This window comes from Porites lutea, chromosome 3 (genome assembly GCF_958299795.1).
Source record: "Porites lutea chromosome 3, jaPorLute2.1, whole genome shotgun sequence".
Taxonomy (NCBI): domain Eukaryota; kingdom Metazoa; phylum Cnidaria; class Anthozoa; order Scleractinia; family Poritidae; genus Porites; species Porites lutea.
Window position 1 is genome coordinate 2,922,721 of NC_133203.1, and position 7,447 is coordinate 2,930,167.

The following is a 7,447-nucleotide window of genomic DNA, read 5'->3' on the forward strand; positions in this document are numbered from 1 at the left end:
CAGTTTGAATTTACGAGAACAAAATCTTATTCTATGATTTGTTTTAAATTTTTTTCTTAAAATAAGAAATCTCGAATTTAGAGTGAAAATAAGCTTAATCAGGTAAGGTTGCCTTCCAAATCAATTTAAAGCATCCAATTATTAAATTCGCATGTATTCACTTGCAGACATGCCATCCCCCAAAAGGCAAAAATCTTGAGATTCTGAACCTCTAGGAAAAGAAGTATAGAAATGGGAAAAAGTAGTGACATGTCCATAATTTTAGTGAAAGGACTTTCAGTGGCTGGGTATTATGCAGCTATCAACGTTATACCCGAGGGGGGGGGGGGGGACCATGGAATAGGGTAGGGACTTTGATCAAAAACAAATATTTGGGGTCAACCTCCCAACCCTTGGGATGAGATTTCAATTCAAACTTCCTCACCGCGGGATAAGGTTTTAAGTTCAAAGTTACCCACCATAGTGGGAATTTCAATCTGACTGAGTTAAAGAATATGTGCTTGCATTTGACAAGCTCGCACTGCTCCAGTCCACAGTATTGGCGAGTTCTGCTCGAAAACAAGCTTCAATTTGATTTTTTTTCTTTAATAACTTGAACTCAGGTGATGAATTCACAAACCTGAAAATATTACCAGGGCTGTGACTATTCTAGAGCCATGTACAAGCGTTCCAGTTTTTCAAGGAATCTAAAAGTTCATTTCAGTTGCGACAATGTGAAAGTTGATCTTGGTTCTTGTTGTCAAGTTTCACTTGCTGCAGATTGATGTGAAAGTATTTATTTACAATCACATCAATAAAAAGGACCGATGGTTGTTTAAGGAACAACCTCACCTTTTGTTCCTCCATTTTCTTGCACCTCAAAAGCATGTTCAACAACTGATCAGTTAGCCTCACCATTGAAGTTTTGCTAATTAAGATTCTTCTTTTTTTTTTTTCGACCTCTGAAGTTTTCACTTGTTCAAAGTAATCAACACTTTCAAGCGATAGAATTCGTGGACCAACTGAACCCGTTCCGGAAAAGCTCTAAATAGCATTAATCTTTCCTAAGCTGTCTTCGCAAAGCATGCGTGGCATCGGCCATGCAACGGTTCTTATTCCCAGTTTCTACAGTCTCTGCTAGGAACGCCAGAGACCATGATTCCCTTTTGTGTACTAAATACGAAGAAAAAAAAGCGGCTTGCAGATGTAGATGCAGAGTCTCGCTGCTATGAAAGTTGCAGGTTACACTGTCTCCATCTTCCTATTCTTAAATGGATGGAGTTTAACATGTATTATTCAAAATTGTTTTTTTCAGACTCAGTTAATATGTATCTGATTCACAGGATAGCTGGAGAAGTATTAAGTCATGTAAAACTTATGACAAGCCTAAAGGATAAATGAGAAAAAGGCAAGTAACTTTTTTTTTAACTCTATGCATTCTGTTATGTCCAAATTTCTTTGTTCAGTCCAGTCTTTGTGCAAATGGTCACTGGATTGCATGTGACAGTCCTGAAAGGTATTGTGGGTGGTTTTGAGTGCACTGTTCTTCAAAGAAATTTGAAAGAATGGCACGAGAGGCCATGGACATATGTTTGTGAGTGCTAAAGGAACGCAACAAAAGTAAGTTCGACGGCTACAGTGTCAGGCAAATGGTATTGATGATATACCATAATTATTACCTTTTGGGATTGTCACGTGCACATTTTTCTGACAACATTTCTTAAAATAGCTGTATGAGAAGGAAAACGGTCTAAAGAAAATGTAAAGTATTAACAAATACTGAACTAAATACACATGTCAATAAATAAGCAAATAAAAAGCATTCACATATTAAAATAGGGCACTGACTGACCAGGGCAGTTCATTCACAAAGAGAATTCTGCTTCTTATGAGTACTGTCCCAGTGATTCTGGTATCTCCATGTCCTGCATCCCTGATGCATAAAAATCTCCAGAGATGCGACATAATTTATCGCATGCGTCCAGATTGATCAATCAATCTGAAGATGTTTTTTGTATAATATCCTGTTCGTGTGATTTCTCTGGCTGTTCCTGTGGCTACTTTTTAACAATGAAATATTACAGTTGAATCCCGCTATTTTGAAGTCCCAAGGGAAATGGAAAAAAGTTTGAAATAGCGGGGTTTCGAAATATCCGGGGAAGCGTAAAGGGGAAGGGTAAATCCAAGGGCATTCGATCTTCCTTCAAAATAGCGGGGACTTCGAATTAACCGAGTTTGAAATAGCGGGGTTCGACTGTAGTCTTTGTGCTTTGTGCTTTACTATAGAAGGAGTATATTTTTATATCAGTAAACTGTAATACAGAGTTTTTGAGTCAGATTAACTGTCTGGTTACAAAAAGCCTCAATTTAGGATTCTTTGTTTTTTGAACTGGGACTCATTGGTTATGGACTGGGACTCACTACTTTTCACAAGATGAGTCCCAGGACTCAACATAACTATTTGAAACAAAATCACTGCTGTCCAACCCAGTCAATCTGTTCCCTAGATAGTATGCATGGCATTATGGGTTTTAACCCTTAAGTCCCAAATATCCACATACAAATTCTCTAGACTGATCTCCATACAGAGTGAATTTGTTTGCTGATCAAAGCTATTCCCATCAGATTATCATTTCATTAATTCTCACAACATTTACTCCAGATTATGTAATGATATTGTTAAGAGAATTTGGACTTTGGTCACTTTTGGGACTTAGAGGTGTAGTGAAAACTCCAGCTCTTATAGATCCTGTTTCATGTTCAAAATGAGCAGTCTGGCCAGTGTCAGTTTTTGTAAGGTTTTGGTAAGATTTCATACAATGTAATTAAGCCCATTTCCGAGATGCTTCAAGCCTGGATTTCAAAGTGAGGCTAAGTGCAAAGCCACTGATATGGAAATGATTTTTTAAGTGTCATGCAAAAAAACCATCATTTTTGCACTTTAAGCCTCTTTGAAAGTGGGAGCTTTTGGAACTTGGAGATGGCCTATTGGCTAAGGATTGTGCCCAGGCCCAACATAAACAAGCAGCTTTTGCTCGCCCAAAATACGCCTGTAATGAAGGCTAATTTTCATACTATAAAAAGAATATATTAATAGGCCGCCAATATGAAAGAGGTCTATGCCAATGGTTTTCCATTGTCCATTGTCAATATTTGTTTCTGTCTTCCAGTTGTAGGGTCACATTGTAAACTACCAGATATCCAGTAATTGTGTTTCCCGCAAAAAGTCCATCGTTTTTTCCTTAGTTTTTCTTCCATTTCCAAGCAACTAAGATAGTGCTTGTACTTGCCTGGGAGGAAAATCAACCAGCTGGCTCTGGGGCAGGGCCATGCATTAGCGGTGCACTTTGATATTGTTGTAGCCGCCATCTTTGATTTTATGACAGAGGAAGATTGGGAGAGTAGAAATAGAAACCCTTAGGGTAGGTGCTAAGGTGAAAGAAGAAAATAGTATAGTGTGAATTAGTGTGAACATACGCTAAAGCGTGAAAACGTTGTTGTAACCGGGGGGCAGGGGAGGCAGAGGGATTAGGAAAATTGTACTTACTTCTGGAAAAATTCTGGCAACCTACCTGATAATTCTTCGGGTGGTTAACCTCTTTTTAACAACATGTGACCTGCTGGTAACCAGGTGCTTGACAACATGTGTGTAAAGCACATTCAACAGGTGCATATTTCGTTACCATAGCGCTGCTTCGAATAAATTCTAAATGTCCACGTTTCCTTTATCGAAGCGTTCTTTTAACAAAAAAAAGGTCAGTATGATCCGATTTCTTCGTGGCAACGCTTCTTTCTTGTATCATTTGTAGTACACCACTTGCTATGTTAAGGTCAGTTTAACAATTTGAATGGCAAGTAGTCATTTTAACATCGTCTCGCGAGTCCCAAAGTCTCATTCAGGTCAAACAAAGGCCCGCAAGCTTACTTCAAGCAAAATGCGTTTTAGGAACTGAAACTGGTGTCGCGAGGTCCACCACGGTCAAACGTCTGGTCTTGGTCGTTACCTTGTTTTACTTGCTAGGATTTCATTTACCAGTAACTGGAAACACAGGAAAGGTTAAATGAAACACTTAGTGAACGTAACTAATTTCATTTTTCTTAGAATATCGAGATTCTGTTTGCGCTTCACATCGGAGTAATCTTATGGTGATGTTACACGGGACGATATGCAACGACGATTTTTAGCACAACACAGCGCAGCAATGTTGGAACAATGTTGTGACCGTTCGAAACAATGTCGTAACAATGTTGCAACGCCGTGTTGCGCTAAGAATCGTCGTTGCGAATCGTCTCGTGTAACATCACCTTTAAGTATGCCGACAAAATGGCGCCGATCTCAACTGAACAAATATTTCAACTTGAGAATCATTTTAAGAAGCAGGAAAAAATTTTTTCGCTTAAGTATATACATACTTCTGGTTAGTGTATTGACAGGGTGCGCCCCTCTGCTGTAAATCATTGACTTATAAAATATTGGTTCAGTATTTTGTTTCAAAAGGTGAATTTGCTATTTACTGATTGAGTAAAGCTGTCTGGTACCTAAACACAGGGATTGAAAATCTTCTTATTGTTTTAGGCAGTCGACTAGCCTACGTGTAACCGCACCCTCCCCCTCTCCATTTTTCCTTCGTTGGGGGGAGGGTGCGGCTACATGTAGGCTAGCAGTTGACTGACATTTCTCAGGATGGGTTTGATTGCCCAGTCCTTTTTTCACGCGTCGGTCAAAATGGATGGAATGTAACTTTGCACATCATTTTAACTTGTCAATCCCTCGTATATTCTTTTCTGTGATGTTCGCCATTTGTTTAGCTTTTGCCGGCCCCATCGTACCTTGTCTCAATGACCAATAAAAACGAGTTTTCGGATGTTCCGTCCGGACTGCATGCCCCTTTCTTGTTGGGATACTTTTGATATCCGTTTCTTTATGTTTATATAAAAGCTTGTGTTTTTCAAAACATCATAGAATTTTACTATTTCAGTGAAACGTTTATTGAATGGGACCCTCTCTGCCGGTGTCACCGGCCAATATTAATTTCACTGGCACTTTTTCCTACTTGATGCAAGGTGTCCACTTATAACAAGTGGTACGCTAGCCTGCGAGCAAGCTCTTCCTTTGGGGGATATCGTGATCGTTGCACGCAAGAGGGGACGCGAGGGCGAGGCTTTCGTCCCCCCCCCCACCCCCACCTCGCGCGCGTGTTCTCGCAGTTTCCATTTCAGCATTTCTTTTACCCCGCTTCAACTTAGCGACCCGTTTTATATTTTACTGCCTCAGAAAGATCAAGTTTTGACTGGTGAGCTCATCCATGAAGGAGGTGCGTTCTGTGTGAAACATGTTGACAATACCGTCCACTAACATCTTACTTCTATTTTGCTTCTTAACGTAAAAGTTACGTATAAGTTATTGTTGTTACCCAAGTAGAGGCTTATTTCCTTCAGTGAGGTATTTAAGTCTCTTATTGCATGTACCTCCGATAGACGCTTTGAGTACCCCGAGCGGCAAGTCCACTTCCGCTTGCGTCTTATCTGAGTGATTCACTTTCATATGTAAACTGCTTTTCACAACAGTAATGCAAGTCTCTCTATTTTTATTTATAGAAGCAAGCAATCTGAAGAAAGCTGTTACACTGGAAAAACAATGGTTTGGTGTGGGAGATTCAAAATACGCCTTCTCCTTTGTTTTTTGTTGATCCTTTTCACCGTGGTACTATTTGCAACATATATTTTTCAGTTTAAAGTCACTTTCCGATCACTGTTCGACTCAACGCCTTACTTCTATGGTAGCGAAGGTACTGGCAGATTCTTATATAATACCAAAGCGAGCACAGACTTCCCAACAACTATGTTAACGAAGATAATCACCACAACCGAAGTAGTCCCAAATACTAAAGGGACCACAGATGCCTCAGTAACTCTGTTTGTGAGGATGGCTGGCAAACTGCCAGAACACAGGAAACGTTATTTCTGTGATCTATTCAGGACTACTGTTCTCTTTTGGCCTTCCTCTTATGGGAAGATTCTCGTTTTACTTGATGAAGAGTCAGAGGAGGATCATGTATTTGGAGATAAGATATTAGATCAAACCAAGAAATACTTTCCTGACTATAAACTTGAGGTGCAGTATGAGGCCCTTCCAAAGGAAAAAAGCACCCTGGACTTTCCAGGTATGCCAAAACCGCCCGGTTACAACAGACAGCTTTGGAGTAGCTTCTTTATGGATTTGTTTACAAATGACTCTATTATAGCGTGGATGGACAATGACGCCGCCTTTATCACCCCAGTAACTAAATCCATGATTTTTACTGGCACAAAGTTACGGAATTTAGGCTCAGGTTGCACACAACATAGGAGCTGGATACGTACTTGGGCAGAAACTACAGAACTTGCGCTTGGGTTGCCCTTTGTTACTGATTTCATGACGTATTTTCCGGTTTACATCTACAGGGACACCTTTACTCGCTGCAGAGAACATATACTGAAACGGTTTAACACCAGCAACTTTGAGGAGGCGTTCAGAAAGTTCTACAAGGGCTATATTAGTCCAGTCAGCATTATAATGGGTTATGCCTGGTACTTCGAGAGAGACCGCTACGACTGGAATTTCGAGATCTGCAATGGTCTTTCAGAGTACAATAAAAGATTTGCAAATGGTCATAATACCATTGGACCAGAAGATGTAGAAACTATTTTGTCCGAGCCTCAAGCAACTTTTCACGTGCCATATGCAGAGTTTTTGTCTTCAAACATTTTAGTCAGTTACTGCTTGTCACACAAAGCGGCAGGAAATAACTTGGATATATGCTCCAGTCGTTCTATGTCACTGAGCGATAATTTTGTTCTCTTAAACTTCGATCTACAGTTCGTTAAAACTGTGGACGAAACGCCGTGTACTGGAAACCATACCAGTACTTGTTTGCAAGTTTTAGAGCGCCATTATAACCAAATCGGATCTGAGATTAAAAAAGGACGCGAGGTGGAATGGCGCAATGTTGAAACTGTTGAGAAGCTTGCTAATGAATTTGATATACAATGTTCGTCGCTTACGTAATGAGACCCTGACTAAAAACTGCTTGTGTAGAGCGTGATATAACAGGATTTTAATAAGGGGCACCCAACGACTAGTTTGCTTCACAGCCGTTATTTGTGTCGTCACGCAACGGGAGGATGAGTGGGGAGGAGCGCTGCGTGACGACACAAAAACGGCTGTGAGGCTGCAGACTACCCAACTACCGAATGTTTCCAAATATGTCAAAAGTGTGTCAAATGGTTTTCTCTATGCGTTAGAAGCCTGTTTAATTATTTGCAGCTGCCCTAAAAACTTCTTATCTGTTCGAATGTCTTAAAGAAACTTTGGCCGTCTCGAAAGTTTTCGGCGGCTTTTTCTTCTCATTCGAAACTGTTGGCCACTCTGATGGGTCCGGTCGGAAGTTCGAGGTCAGGGAGTGGCCATACTTTCAAAAGAAAGTTC